Source organism: Panthera onca, chromosome B4, assembly GCF_046562875.1.
Source record: "Panthera onca isolate mPanOnc1 chromosome B4, mPanOnc1 haplotype 2, whole genome shotgun sequence".
Taxonomy (NCBI): Eukaryota; Metazoa; Chordata; class Mammalia; order Carnivora; family Felidae; genus Panthera; species Panthera onca.
This window is the reverse complement of record NC_138345.1, coordinates 73,071,114-73,087,108: the sequence shown is the minus strand read 5'-3', so window position 1 is coordinate 73,087,108 and position 15,995 is coordinate 73,071,114. Positions and strand designations below refer to the sequence as shown.

The 15,995-nt window shown below is 45.7% G+C and overlaps 1 protein-coding gene across 3 annotated transcripts in view; it reads left to right on the top strand.

Annotated features, from left to right (window-relative positions):
• Window positions 1-868: 868 nt before the first annotated feature.
• Window positions 869-15,995, top strand: part of SLC38A1 (solute carrier family 38 member 1) — a 67,278-nt gene continuing 52,151 nt past the window's right edge. For 2 of the 3 annotated variants that reach the window (XM_060657866.3, XM_060657864.3), the window contains exons 1-2: window positions 869-1,443; window positions 13,574-13,688. The gene's annotated coding sequence lies outside the window, so the exon portion shown is untranslated. The remainder of the gene's footprint in view (window positions 1,444-13,573; window positions 13,689-15,995) is intronic. The other variant, XM_060657865.3, reaches the window with a different exon arrangement.

Sequence of the window (15,995 nt, the reverse complement as noted above, 5' to 3'; positions counted from 1 at the left end):
GGTGGGATTTCCTGTCGCCATTTTAAGGAAACACAACTCCCCTGCAGGGAAGTGCCCAGTTAAAAGGGTCTGTGTCTGAAACAAAGAGGAAGCAAAAGAAAGGGAAACTGGCCGAATTGCCCACTCCCCTGCATCCTGATCCCTCGCTCCCCACTGCCCCTGAATTAAGAGCGCCCCTTCGCGCCCAGGCAGGTGCGCGTTGCGAGCTCGGCAAATCTATGGGGTCGCGTCACACCCAGACCCCCAAACACAGCGCGAAAGCACAGGTCTCAGGGAAGGCTGGCTAGGTCTGCGGGTGCTGGATCCGGAAGAGGGGAGGCACCTCCCACCGCGGGGTGGGACAAAGGGTTTCTAAAGGTGCCCTTGCTGCCCCTCACCCCCGTCCCCAGCCGATCCGGCCCGTCTCGGTGCGGTCCCCCGAGCCAACACACCGCTCCATCGCCACCCGCAGCTCCAGACGCTGCCAGCCGCCTGCAGGGCTGCGCGCGGACCAGCCACTCCCGCGGCCATCCTCACGCTGCGCCCTTCCCACAATGCAACTCCCCTGGCTCCCTCGGCCCATCTGCGCTCTGGCGTACCCCGAAATGCTGCCCCCTAACACAGCCCTCCTCCGCCGGCGCCCTCTTAGCCGCCCCCACTTCCATTCCCAAGGGCTCCGCGTCTCCAGCCGGCCCCGCAGCAGGGTTCTGGGCCCGCCGCCAGGCCCCAGGGGGTCGTGGGGCAGGTGTCCAGGCTGCACGCCGCCTCCGCTCCCGGTGCCGCCGTCAGTGCGTCCGGCACACGCACGCCCCGCAACCCCTCCCTCGCCCCTTCCCCGATGCTTGGTCTCCGCCAGTCGCAGTCGCTGCATCCTCTGAGAGCGGCAAGAGGGAGGTCGCCAGGCGCGGCCGCCAGCGGAGACACCATGTGACGGGCACCGCTCAGTGACACGCAGCTTTAGTTAAAGAGCGGGCGCGCGGGAGGGGAGGCGGCGGGACGCGGGACGCGGAGGAATGGCCTGACTTTCCCCCTTTAAACCATCACGAGCCATGGATGCGCAAAGGCGACGCGCCCCCCAGTAGGAGAATGACTGCGATTCGAGACCCTCCGCGCCCTAGCGTGTGGATGTAAGTGCGAGGCTGGCGAGCAGAGTGTGGGTGGGGGTTGGCGGTGGGGGGAGACTCTGATGCAATCGGCCCAGAAAGGAGGAGGAGAGCCAGAGAGCGCGGGCTGGGGTGGCCACGCCGCTCTGCCTGAAGGTCGCCGGGAACCTCCGCCCTTCACCTTCCTCGGAAATCCGCCACGCCACGCCAAGCTTCCCCGCCCAGCCCTCGCTGACGGAGGCCACCTTTTCCCGGCCGAGACAGCCAGACCTTGATACAAAGGACATCACACGGCCGGGGGGGAATCCCGGAAGGGCGGACACCTGGTCTCCTTTGGCCACTTTTCCCTTTATTGCCCGAGGTAAGGCGATTTTGCTTTTCTAGGGGAGCTTGAGGGAGCGGCGGCGGGAAGGAAAGGGATGTTTTAGATGCGAGAGAGGCGGTAACGTACAAGGCACCCATGCGGGCATGGAAGGAATGAGTGTGAGGCTCTACCGGATGCGTTCGGATTTTGCTTTTAGGAAAAGTCCAGGTCCTCTGTTCTTTCAGACGCACTCGGCAGCGTAAGGAGGCGCAGGGGCCTCTGATTTCACCTTTGCGTGAGCTGTGGCTTACTTTTTGGGTCTGTTTTCATAGCGGGAGAGTGTGGCTCCAGATCTAGTTATCTAGTTAAACGATACGAGGGGTCAGGGACCACGCGGGTCTGGGGCGGGGGGGGGGGGGGGGGGGGGAGGAGTATAGCGGGCGTGAGGGCGCTGCTGCGTACGCGAGAAGTGCTCGAATCCTGGACTTTTGGGGGGAATTTCCTGCGTCCGCTTGGCCCAGAGGAGGGCAGGTGATGCCCCCGGGGGTATGCGTGCGTCCGGCTGGGGCTGGAGGCCTCGGCGCCGCGGGGAACCGAGCCGCCGAGCGCGAGTAAACAGGAGCACGTTTGCAGTCTCTCCTCCAGGTCTGCCTCTCTCTGTAGGGAGACTAGAGTAGGAGGATGCGGGGGGAAGGTTACTAAAGGATGCCGGCGGTGATTCACTGCCCTTTCCCGCCCCGAAGAGGTGCTTTCTTAAATGAAGAAGGGGAGAAAGAGAAGTGATGTTCTGAGAGCTGGATTCCGCTGGCGAACAAAAGGCCACCGCTCGCGCGGGGCCCGGGCGCGGACTGCCCTCGCCTCCTCTCCTCCCGCCTCCCCCCAGTCCCCGGCACCTAGCTCGCGTTCCTAAATGTTGCCACAAAAGGCCTTTGAACTCGCCGCGTCGGTGCCGGAAGGAAAGCGCTCCTCGGTCCTAATGCACGCCCTGGGCGCCCGTCCCCCCCCCCCCCCCCCAACTAATCCGCCTCCCTAGCGTCGAACTGCTCAGCACCCACTGCGACCCCACAGGTTACGGGGCTGCATGGGCGCTGCTTCCCTGCGGAATCGCCCGCCCCCTGGGTTTGGGGTGAACTGTAATCAGGGTGTACGGGAGCCTATGGCGGCAAAAGGAATTTCGCGGTCACAGCGTCACCGCATTTCGGGATGCCTTTCACAGGCTGTCTGGGGCTTGAGAAGGTGGTGCTACAGTTGAGAGTCCTTTGTGTCTCGCTCTGCGGCGCGGACCCGGTTTTTATAGCACTGCTTCTCCGGTGGAAACCTTAGAGCCGCCAGGATCACGTACTTTCTCTGACGAATCCGTGGCGATGTTAGGTAGTTAAGAGTGAAAAAGACCCCCAGCACTAAGAAACGGTATTTATTTACACGCAAATGGGGATTTGACATCTCTGCAGTGAAGTTTAAAATTTTTCTTTTTTTTTTTTTTTAACATAAGGGGGAGGAGAGAATAAATGTATGGTTTGCAGACTGCGGGGCACAGCGAGGCTGTAATTGTCACCTTGATAGAAGAAACTGTGCGGCAACTCGTGCTTTTTCTGACGTCAGAGGAACAACGGAAATAAAACCTGAGCTAGGTGACCGGCCGGCCTCATTCTTAAACATCTCACGCGGGGTGGGTTGAAAGCTATGTGAAACAGTCCAGCTGGGGCACCGACCGGTTGTGGGTCCCAACTTCAAAACGGGTTTTACTCTTCAGAGTGGCTTCAATTCTCGGCATCTAGGAGGCTTGCCTAGTTTGGTTTGAGGTCTTGAAACCTTGATGAGGTTTATTTACTCTCCCCACCCCCCAGCACATTCAATAAATATATCGTACTGAGGACTTAACTATTTGTAACTGTATCAAGTTCCTGCTTCTGTGGGGGAAACATACAATAAACGCACATATAATGAATTTCAGATCTTTGTTAGCGCATTGAAGAAGTAAAACAGGATCACATGATAGGGATGGGTGCTTGAAATAGATAACCCTCTAGCGGGGCCTGTGTGGGAGGGTGACATTTGTCCAGAGACTAGGAGGCCAGGCATCTGGCTATCTAGTTTTATATTTTCCTCCCTCCTGGTGATAGTTGAGGACAAAAACCAATCTTACTCACTGTTGTTCCCCTAGTGCCCAGCACAGAGCAGCAGCTTAATAAATGCCTCTTGGATTGAGACCTTAGCCACCTCCTTCATTTCTTTATGCTACTGGTGACCATCCCTTCCTTTTTCTATCTCATTTGTTCCCTTTTCTCCCAAGTTTAAATATGAGAGGTTTTTTTTTCTTCCTTTCTTTAAATTCTGCTTCCCTTTCTTTAAAAAAAAGGTTTTTTTAATGTTTGTTTATTTTTGAGGGAGAGGGAGTGACAGAGCGTGAGTGGGGGAGGGGCAGAGAGAGAGGGAGACACAGAATCTGAAGCAGGCTCCAGGCTCCCAGCTGTCAGCACAGAGCCTGACGCAGGGCTCGAACTCACGAACTGTGAGATCTTGACCTGAGCTGAAGTTGGATGCCCAACCAACTGAACCAACCTGAAGAAACCAGTGCTTCGTGGAAGTGCGACGCGTGGTTAAGAGTGAAGCAGGGAATGAATGAGGTGTTAACAGCTTTCTGGTTGCTCTCTTCCAGTACCAAGCTCTGCTCCCCTAATTCAATCTCCACATTTCCATGAGATCTGTATTTCTAAAACTCAGTTTGCTTTCCTAATGACTTTGCTTCTAAAAACCTTCAGGGGGTTCTTGGGGCGCCTGGGTGGTTCAGTCGGTTGAGCGTCCGACTTCGGCTCAGGTCACGATCTCGCGGTCCGTGAGTTCGAGCCCCGCGTCAGGCTCTGGGCTGATGGCTCAGAGCCTGGAGCCTGCTTCTGATTATGTGTCTCCCTCTCTCTCTCTGCCCCTCCCCCGTTCATGCTCTGTCTCTCTCTGTCTCAAAAATAAATAAAACGTTAAAAAATAAATAAAAAAAAAAAACCTTCAGGGGGTTCCCATTGCCTAAAATCAGTCTCAATTCCTTGGCTGGACACTCAGGACCCTCCATGATCTGACTCCTTGAATCTTTCCCTCTCTTTCTCTCAGTTCACCCAATGCTCTTCCTGTTGCTTTTCTGCTTCAATATCGGTGTTGATTGTGGACTGGAATGCCTACTAAAATCCTACGTATCTGTGAAGGCCTAGCCCAAATGCCACTTCTCTGCCCTTTCAAATAAGTGTTCACTGATCATCTCTTAGCATTTCCTTTTACTTTTTACGTAGGATTTATCTTTTACTTCTTGCACTTTTGTCACTCCCGGTGATGGAAGGTAGGGGGATGAGGCCAGAGGCTTTGAGTCAGATACGAATTCCAGATCCCAACGTATTGGGCAGCTTGTTTAGCATCTCTAAACTTCAGGGTTTCTGCCTTGTTTTCTGTTTGTTAAATGGGAATGAAGAGAATGACAATGGTGGTGGTAGTGGTACCCATCCCATTGAGTTAGCCTGACGATGTAGTTAAGATAACGGGTATGAAGTGCTTGGCACCATGTTAGTGTTGCGTATGTATTGAATTAAAAGGGACTTTCGGTTTGTCATCTATCAGAGGTGCTGGGAAAGTTGATCAGCAAAGCTCCCCTTACCTCTGAAATTGTGTGCATAGTTAATCATTCAAAATGCTTTTCTCAAAATAATACCTTAATGGAAACTCTGAGAGGGGATGTGGGGGTGGGGGGAAGGGTGCGTGTAGAAGTAAGCACTTTCAAAATCACATCATAGACTTCAGAAAAAGACACCTTGGACCACTGACCCTAGACTGAGGCTTTTAAAAACGTTGTTATACTTATTTCTGAAATCGGACCACATTATAGTCACTGACTTTCTAGTGCCCACCTATGTGTTAGGGTTACCTACTGAGAGTGAAGGAATTTGGTGATCACAAAGGCACTATGTTTTGGGGAAATTTAGCGAGCACCAAGTTCACAATCCAGGAACTCTGCCTCAAGTAAAGTTACAATGTGTCTTTGCCAATTAACTAGCTGGGCACACTTGGGCAAATCATTTAACGTTTTTATGCCTCATTTTCTCATCTCTCCAATGCTAGTAATAGTTTTTGAGCTCCCTGACTCGCAGAGTTATGAAGATAACAATGAAAATATTGCTGAGGAAACCCTTGAACAAGTTAAAAGATCTATTCAAGATGTCATCCAAGATGACCAGTTATCTGGAGTTAAATGTGCTGCTAATCCACCGCTTTAGGGGATGAGTTAGATTAGTGATTCTCAACTCTGGTTTCATATTAGACCTACTTGGGGTCTTTGAAAAGCTACCAGTGAATGCCCAGATTCCATTTCTAGATCTTTAGATTTAGTTGACCTGGGGTGGAGCCCAGATTTAGGAGCTTTTTAAAAACACCAAGGATGATTCTAATCACAGTGGCTTAGATTTTATTTTATTAATTTTTTTTTGTTTTTTTTTTTTTATTTTAGAGAGAGAGAATGCATGCGCGAGCAGGGGAGGGACAGAGAGGAGAGAGACAAAATCTTAAGCAGGCTCCATGATCCTCGCAAGCTTGACGCAAAGCTTGATCCCACGACCCTGGGGTCGTGACCTGAGCCCAAATCAAAGGTCAGATGCTCAACTGACTGAGTTGACTGAGTGGCTTAGATTTTAAAGCAAACAAAACAAAGTCAGAAATCAAATGAAGACCTCCGTATGTTGCTTGATAAAGTCTAAGTAATGCAGAATTGTGAGCTTGACTGACTTTTTCCCTGACTTGACTAACCCAACCAGTTTTGACATCATGGGACCATAGCCTTAGGTTACAATTTACAACCTGAATTTTCCCAGGCACAAAATCCTGTCCAGTGATACAGCCAGGGCCACACATAAAAGATTAAATGTGTGGATCTCAGTTTCCATGTTTTAGGAGTGATGAAGAAGATTGGAAAAGAAAGAGACAATGGAAAGGAAAAGGAAAGGGATAGGTTCTGACCCAGGTATAGGAGGAAGAGGCTCTGAGCAGGAGAGACAGGACAGAGTGCAGAGAAAAAGTTGTGTTTGATTGATGGGACTCATTTTGTTGAGGTTGTACACTGGTGACTATAAAGCCAAATAAAGTCTGTGAGTACATTTTGTGTGACCTACACTTTCTCTTAAAATTGTTTGGAATTAGTTGTCAGTATTTAAACATCAGATTTTCACTTAAAATCTGCATCTGTTGGAAAAAAAAAAAAGGGACAATCTGGCTTATTCCCACTGAACTAGATAGGGTACATTTTCTCCGGTTCCTTATGCCAGTCTGTCTTGCCCATTTTCTCGTGGACCTGGGCACTGTTTGCATTTGCAACCCTTGGTCTGCATCTGTAGACCTTAGTACTGGCTGCACATTACACTCTCCTGGAAGCATTTAAAATATCCATGCTTGATCCCATCCTAGACCAATTAAATCAGAAACTGGTGTGTGTTAGGTTATTAAAAAAAAAAAAAAAAAACAAAAAAACAAAAAACAACTCCCAAGGTGATTCCTCTCTGTCTAGAACTGACAACTTCTAGCCTAAGTCACCTATTCAGAAGATTTGTCCACAAGCCCATTTCTTGTCTCTGAAAGCGATCCATTAAGAAACATTGTAGAATCATAAATTCAGGGGGGTTTAAAACTGGAGGAGATCTTTGAGAGAGCATCAGTTAATGTGATCTTCCTATTTTAAAGTGAGAAAACAGGCCTAGAGGGAAGAAAAACTTGTCCAAGGATTATTACATCATTTGGTATTAGGGAATAGTGTGCTTTCCATTTTCTATTTTCATGTAAAGGCATATTTGTAAATTTTTTTTTCTTTTACAAATGATCCTTTTTACATGTACCACTTTGTGATGCTTTAAAATTCTCCTTATTTCTATTATTTCTTGAGTATTTTTGTTGGGAGCTAGCTGTCATAGCTTAGCTAAGCCTTAATAACAAAGAAAATCCCATCCAGTGTTTTAGTTCAACCGTAATCAAAAATATCATTAGAGCAAAAATATACATGTGCAAAGAAAGAGAATTTTCTCAAAGGCTGAACTATTGCAGGTTGCTTTCAACTCTGTGTTTTTAGGAATTACTTACATCTATGAATTTTCAGTAGATGAGGAAGATTTTTTTAAATGTTTATTTATTTGTTTTAAGAGAGAGAGAGAATACACGTGTGGAGGAAGGGTAGAGAGGGAGAGAGAATCCCAAGCAGGCTCTGTGCTGTCAGCGTGGAGTCCACTCGGGGCTTGATCTCCATGACCTGAGCAGAGATCAAGAGTCTGATGTTAACCTACTGAGCCACCCAGGAACCCATTGAGGAAGATTTTTAATTTTGTGGTATACACACTGGTCAGATACACTCGCTGTTCTCATTAAATTAAGTTTCAAGTGGATTTTTTTTAATGTAACATACAGTTTGTCCTCTTAAATTTACAGTTAAATACAGAGACTTCATTGACTTCTGAAGTTTATCAGTATTTTCTGTCTTAGAGAAATCACAGTAGTTTCAAAACATCTGAATGTGGATTAGGTTAATTCCCGGACATCATAGGCTGGGCATTTTGATAACAGACATTTGAAAGAGCATATAGGAACCAGAACAGAAGAGGAATTCTGGGAGCCGTGAGAGCAAGGGTTGGGGTACTGTGAACAAGGTAGGATGCACAGAGGTCAACCTGTTATTTTGTTTTCCTGAGAAAGTGTGTTTGTGGGGATCACTGATACATTATCTGCAGACAGATGATCATAGCTTGCTTTTTAAATTTAGTTATCATTATTATTGTTAACATATTTGCTGCTACCATGTGCTAGGGAGCTGTGAGGTTTATGGTCCCTGCCTCAAGGAGTTGAGATTATAATTAGGAAGGATGATAGAATGCAAGAAGACTATTAAGATATATAAGAATCCTTGTGTAAGCCAATGAGTAATCTATACAAAAGTCCTGAAAGAATTCATCACAGGTAAACAATCTGTCGTGGGTTGGTCATGGGAAAAAGATATCACAGAGAAGGTTGGTTTGAAATTAAAAAGAAAAAAAAAGCATGAAAGTCAACAAGCTGGGCTTTGAAAGAAATGTTGTCCTTAAGTAAGCATGGGCTTCACGGGAAGGGGGAAGGAAGCATGTTCAGGGCCAAAGGAATGGTGTGAACAAAGCAGAAGACTGTGTACAACTAGATCCGTGGTGGGGAATGGAAAGTTCAGGAGGAACATCACAGGAGAGAAAATTAAAAAGATTGTTATGAGCAATCCGTGTTGCATTGTAAGGGTCCAGAGATTAGACTTCATCCTGTAGACATTGGGAAGTTACAGTTGGCAAGAGGGGAAGAGAAGTGGGCCAGAACGTGTGTCTGCAGCAGGGAGAGGGTAGAGTCAGCAGGTAGCACGGAGGCACTGAACTCTGCAAGTTAGGATTGTGGGTGGAGAGGAATGAGGGGCAGAGAGGATGGGGGCACGTATGAAAGAATGTTGATGGGGGCTGGTGACTGATTAGATACTCAGCAGCATTAAAGTAATACCCAGACTCCAAGTCTGAGTGATGAGGAGAGGGAACGTTATCTTTAACAGGAATAGGACAGCTGATGTGTGAGGTCAGTGATGTGTTCAGCTCGGCATGCAGAGTTTGAGGTAATGGCAAACATCCACATGGAGAAGTCCAGCGGGCAGCTGGAGTCTACAAAGAACTTGTGGAAATTTTTCTGAGCAGGAAGGAGCCTGAGAGATCCACTTTCCCTCCAGCCTTCTCATTTTACAGATGAAGAAACATGTGATGTTAAGTGACTCGATCATTATCAAGTAGTATTTACAAGGGAGATCCTATTGCGTAATGCAAAGGAATGCTAGTTTTATAAGATGAAAAAGACTGGGGAAAGAAATCGGAAAGATGCCTTTGTGGGATGAAGCCTGACACTACGAGCTTGAGACCTCAAGAAGGAAAGAATTTGGAGCATGTGCCCGAAGAGCTACCCCTCTTCCCGCATAAGGGAGGAGTGAGGGGGCTGGTAAAGGAGGCCTGGAGGCAGTGCTCTGGAGCATGTTGGAGGAGGTCAGGAAGCAGTGCTCCCTGTTGTGGAAGGAATTGAGGAAAATGAGGACTGAGACAAGGCCACTTGCCTTGACTAGAAGTCATAGCAGTGGTAGCAAGCATAGTCACAGTAGCCTGTAGGCACCAGGCCAGGTACTGGTGTATGTGCTGCCCATGTGCCCAATAGTGGAATCTCCTTTTTTTTTTTTTTTAAATTTTAAGTTTACTTATTTATTTTGAGAGAGACAGTGTGAGCTGGGGAGGGGAAGAGAGAGAGAGAGAGAGAGAGAGAGAATCCCAAGCAGGCTCTGCACGCTCAGAACAGAGCCCGATGTGGGCCCCGAACTCATGAAGTGAGATCATGACCTGAGCCTAAACCGAGAGTTGGACACTCAATTGACTGAGCCACCCAGGCACCGCCCCCCCCCCTCGCCGATCATGGAATCTTTATAACGACCGAATGAGGTGGGTATTCCACGTCTCCTGTTTGCAGATGAAGAAACTGAGGCAAAGAGAAAACCTCCTTGCCCAGGGTCCACAGCTCCTAATTGGTAGAGCCAGAATTTGCCACTTGAGTGTGGTTTCAGGGGAGTGATGAAGACAGGAGCAAGTTGTTCAGACTGTTGGCAGTAAAGGGGGTGGGGGTGGTATTTCAAGGTTATAGACAAAGTCACTTCCCAGATATGGAGCTGAGAGTAACTGGCGGAAGTCAGGGAAACCGGCGGAGAGGAAGTGGTGATTCAAAGTGCTGGCACGGCTGAGGCCAGTTGCACTTGGTTAAGACGTGAGTCTTGAGTAAGAAAGAGAGAAAACATCTACAGTTTGAGATTGCTTACTGGCTCCCAGCCTGTTCACTACCAAAAGGCACTTGTATTATTCCCCATGGTCCAAAGATCACAGATTTTCAAAGATTCTATCAGTTTTAAGCTTTTCTTTTTTTAAATTTTTTAAAAATATTTATTCATTTTTGAGAGACAAAGAGATACGGAGTGCGAGCAAGGGAGGGGCAGAGAGAGAGGGAGATACAGAATCTGAAGCAGGCTCCAGGCTCTGAGCTATCAGCACAGAGCCCGACATGGGCTCGAACCCACAAACCATGAGATCATGACCTGAGCTGAAGTTGGACGCTTAACCAACTGAGCCACCCAGGCACCCCTTTAAGCTTTTGTTTTAATTGAAATATAATTTATATGAGATACAATATCTAGATCTTAAGGATACCGTTTAATGAGTTTTGACTATAACCTTAATATATGAATTTATTTCCTATTTTTGTTATTCAAAGAAACATAAAATTGCCAGTTAGAATTTAGGATCATCACACCAAGTTAATGCAATCTAGTTAAATGCAAGGATACCTGACATTTAGTCAACCTGTTTGGCATGTTTGAGGCCTTTTGAGATACACAAAAGCAGCTCATGGGTTCGCATTATTACCAGCTAAGAGCCAGGTGATCCAAGGATCCCAGGTGGGTAAACTGGCTCAGGCCCGGGAAGAGACGGCAGGAGGAAGAGGACCATCACTGGTCCGAAGGCCTAACACTCTCTCAAAACTACCGGCCCAGTTATTATAATTGATTCTCAGGAGTTGAACTAGGAAAGGTTTGATCTTACTAGTTTTTCAGAATAATAATAATAAAAAAAAAACAAGAGGGATTCATAACAATTTTAGAATTAAGTATGTGTGACCAGACATGTAGTGATATTAAGGAATTATTGTTAGTTTTTAGGTTTGATAGTGATCTGTTGGTATTGTTTTATAAAAGCATTCTTTCACAAATATGTGCTAAAATATTTTACAGATGATATGATATCAGAATGCTTTAAAATAATTCTATGTGATGGTGGGGGTAAAACTTCAGTAAGATTGGCCTGACCTGATAATTGTTGAAGTTGGTACATGAGGGTTCATTATTCTATTCTGTCTACTATTCTGTATATGTATTTAGAAGTTCCCATCATAAAAGTTTGAAAGGGGGGAAATAAAAATAAGAATATCAATTAGGGTTTAGTTGCATGTTGCATAGGAAGAGATCTTCCTATGTATGTTAAGTGAGAGAGATTTAATACAGACAACTAAATACCTGTAAGATTGTTAGAAGAGATGGCAGATGGCCTGAGGCTGGGTCTTTAGAAATAATTACCAGAATACCACCACTTAAAAACAGTCTGCTAAGGGAACTGCTACTTGTGCCTCTGTCACGAAGGCAGGAAACCATGAAGCCAGTTTCTTATTGTCTCAACTGCGTGCTCCAGGAACACATTGCTTGAGCCACATCCAATGATCAGGAATCCATAGCCACACTGTTGGCTCCAGAACTCTCTGCTGCACCTGTTAGAATTGTACCAGCAGAATGGATGCCATCAACTTTCCATCATCTACAGAACTAGACTAGAAAGAAGTAGGAGCAAATATTGAGCAGGATCCACCACAAAGTACATGAGCAATTGAAATTGTATTTATCCCTAAAAGTGATTTTGGACATTGTTTAAGTTATAGTATATTCTTTGGTTTGGTTTTCTTTCAGTTGGCTTTTACCAAACCTGTAAAACTTCTACTACTTAAGAACATGTACCTTGCTCCCTTTATTCTAGGTAGGTTCATGTAAATGGTCACTCAGGGCTGTTCTGTGTACATTTGGCCTGTGTTGTTCCCAGTACAAGCAATGCCTTCCCAACCCCCTGGTCTAAATCCACCTGTTTTTAGACATTGTTCAAGTTCTAACTCTTTGTAAAACCTTAGCAATTTCTCCAGGCAACCATTTATTTTCCTTCCTTCCTTCCTTCCTTCCTTCCTTCCTTCCTTCCTTCCTTCCTTCTTCCCTCCCTCCCTCCCTCTCGCCCTCCCTCCCTCTCTCCTTCCGTCCCTCCCTTCATACCTGTCTCCTTCCCTCCTTCCCTTCCTCCCCACCTTCCCATCTCCCTTCTTCCTTCCTTCCTTCCTTCCTTCCTTCCTTCCTTCTTTCCTTCCTTCTTCCTTCTCTCCGTCCCTCCCTCCCTCCCTTCCTTCTTCCTTCTCTCCATCCCTCCCTCCTTTCCTCCCTTCCTTCCTTCCTCCCTTCCTTCCTTCCTCTCTCCTCTCTTTCTTGCTGCCTTCCTTCCCTCCCACTCTCTCACTCTCCCTTTCCTCCCTTCCTCCCTCCCTCCCTCCCTTCCTTCCTCCCTTCCTCCCTCCCTCCCTCTCTCCCTTCCTTCCTTCCTTCCTTCCTTCCTTCCTTCCTTCCTTCTTCCCTCCCTTCTTTCCTTCCTTCCTTCCTTCCTTCCTTCCTTCCTTCCTTCTTTCCTTCCTTCCTTCCTTCCTTCCTTCCTTCCTTCCTTCCTTCTGTACATCGGTATGTCTGTATATCTCTGAAATCTTTCTGGATTTTTTCTTTATTCTGCCATATAGTTTGGTCTCTATCATGCAGATATTTTATAGTATACTGTCACTTTATATGGGATGGCCTTGCTTGCTTAAACAGGGTCAAAGCAATGTAAGGCCAGACAAGTTTTTCTGTAGATCTTCTCCTTTGATATATAACACTATGAAGAATAGAGAATAAGTTTATGTATTTTATGTTGGTACTATTAGTAAAATGTACTAATAAGCATACCAAGATCATGCTTGCTTAAGAGTACCTCACAAGATTGTGGTAAAGGATAAAAGATGTTCTGTGCTGAGTACATTTTAATTTATAAGCTATTATAAAAGTTGAGAGATAGTAATTATGGTTGGGCTAACATCATGATCTTCACACAATGATCCTATTAGGTCTCTTAATTAATTGTATGTGATCTGATAATCAGCTCTGTATTTCAGTGAAACTGTAATTTTTTGCTTCTTGAGCTCAACTTGCACTTCCTGCCTCTGTGCCATTGACCATGTTCTCCTTTACTGAGATGTCTCAGCTCAGGCCCCATCTCTAGTCAGTCACTTGTCTGTCAAGCAGTGTGACTGTCCAGCAGTAAAGGTTGGATGTCAGTTTATCGCACAGTCAAGCAGATAAGCAAGCATTTGCAGTAATGGTGTAGGCCCGTGTTCACTTTCTCGACATAACTCAGGATAGGAGATCATATCTTGTTAAGTGAAAAAATACGTTTTAAAAACTCTGGTACAATTTCCATGTTTGTAAATGTATACCTATTTTTTATTTGTATTCATTCTTTTCATTTCACAGGTATTTATTGAGTGCCTGCTGTATGCCAGGCACTGTATCTATGTGCATAGAAAAGTCCTGGAAGGTCATACTCCTGTATATGTACAGTGATCATCTCTGTTTGCTGAGATACGAGGTGACTTTTTTCTTTTTACTTGTGTTACAAACATGTATTTTCTAATTTTTCTATAAAGGTTTATATTATTGGTTAATAAGGAAGTAATGTTTTTAAAAAAACATTTCTATTCTCCAAAATGCCTATAAGGTAATGCTACATGAAGAAAAGTAGGTTAAAAAGAGTCTAAAATCCCAATGTTAATAAAAGAGAAAGAGGAGGAGAGGGAGCTAGAGAGGGAAAAAGAAAAAGAAGGAAAGGGGAATAAAAAAGAAGAAAAGAAGAGAGGAAACACACCAGTATCTAACAGTGGCCCAATTTTGGATGGTGGGATTTCTTTTTTTTTTTTAATGTTATTTTAAGTTTATTTTTATTTATTTTGAGAGAGAGTTAGAGGGCAAGGCGAGGGGCAGAGAGGGATATAGAGAGCAGAGGAGGGGCAGAGAGAGATCAGCACAGAGGGGCTTGAACTCACAAGCCTGTGAGATCATGACCTGAGCCGAAATCAAGAGTTGGATGCTCAACCCACTGAGTCACTCAGGCTCCCCCGCAGGTGGGATTTCTTTTGCAAGTTCTGTTCTAAAGATTATACAGTGAGTATGTATTAGTTTTAGAATCAGTAAAAAAAAAATTCTTTTTCAAGAGGCAGTCCAAATGTGACTTTTCTACAAAGCTGCCTCAGATCCCTGAATTTGACCTTTTTCAACCTTTTAAATTCCTTAATCATCTAGCCTCAATAAATAAACTGAATAGAGAGTAATTTCTAAATGTGACCTCAGCCTTGGTGAGAGGTGTCACTAACTTTGTTAATTTACCCCATTTTCCAGTTTTCATTTTCAAGAACAAGTTAGATTTCAGATAGGTTATTTCATAACAATAAAAATTTATTCTAAAAAAAAAAAGAAAGAAAGGAGATTAAGACACAGACAACACACAGACAGTGGGAAGACCACGTGAGGACACAGAGAGAAGGCAGCTGGCCAGAAGCCATGGACAAAGGCCTCAGGAGAAACCAAACTTGCTGACACCTTAATCTTGGACTTCTGGTCTCCAGAACTGTGAAAAAATATTTTCTCTTTAAGCCAAAGGGTGGGGGGGAAATTAATTCTGTGTGATTAACTTTGTACTGGGATTTGCCTAATACATATTTTCGTGGCCAGGACTTCCTCTAGTCTTTTTATTCTTTTGCTTTTATGCCCATTTATTAAATTATTTGTATACACACATGCACACACACACACACATATATATATTGATATGAAAGTTGAAATTCAAACAGGAGACTTTAGATCTATTATCAGTCCATCTTTCCTGTCCCCAGAAAATTTTTGTCCAGTGTCCTATTTTCTACCAATTTGGAGAGAGAAAAGGACTCAACCCAAATTGGAAACGCCATCCAGTGAATCAACTTTCTACCAGCCCTGTAGTGTCACTTCAGTATCTGAATCGGTATCACTTCATGTCACTTCAGACTCTGAGGAAGTTGTACAGGAGACAGCTAGTGTGGCAAGACTCCTGGGAAGTGCCCAGTCTAGCCCATCCGTGCAGCTTTCGTTAAGGCGGTCAGCAAGTAAGAGCACATGTTAACGCACTTCAGCTTTTATGAAGTAAAGGCAGTTGTAAACATTGCTGCTGTGTGAAGGCACAGAAAACAGAGAGGCCCTGTTGCTAGCTGGCTAGAAGAATCAGCCCTGAGCTGCCAGGTTTGCCTTAGCCCAGGAGACATGGCATTCAACTCTCCCTGTCCTGGCTTCCTGTTTTCCAGGAGAGGCCCTGCCCTGCAGGCAGGTGAGGCTCTCAAAACATGAGGCATTAGGAAATGTTTTCTTCCTTTTTTTTTTTTTTTTTTTTTGAAGCCTACCTTCCCCAGTCTCACTGCTAGTGGGCAGTGAGAGTGTCTTCACAAGCAGAGGACAAAGATGTCCCCCTCTCTCTGGGGGTGTGGGAGGAAGCTCCAGGCCCCCACTCCGGGGTCCATTTACCCTGGCCCCATGGATCCCCATCCATGCCTGGTGTCTAAGGTTCTCCCCATCCTTTTGGGGGTCTAGGCTCAAGAGGACAGGTGCAAAGGGGAACAGAAGGTCCCCAGCACTGGGGGAATCTCCCTGCTGGAAGTTGTAAAGGATTCTGGAGCCAGGAAAGTTTCATTCTAGATGTGAGTCTGCATGAACAAACGGGAATACTGTGTGGCCTGGTTGTGGGAAAGAGAAGAAGAAAATTTCTAAAAAAGGTATCATTCTAAGGTACTTTCTATGGGTCCTGAAAATTTTATCAATTCGCAAAATGCTTCTTGGGATATACTAGGATGCTTAGCTGGGCACATTAGAG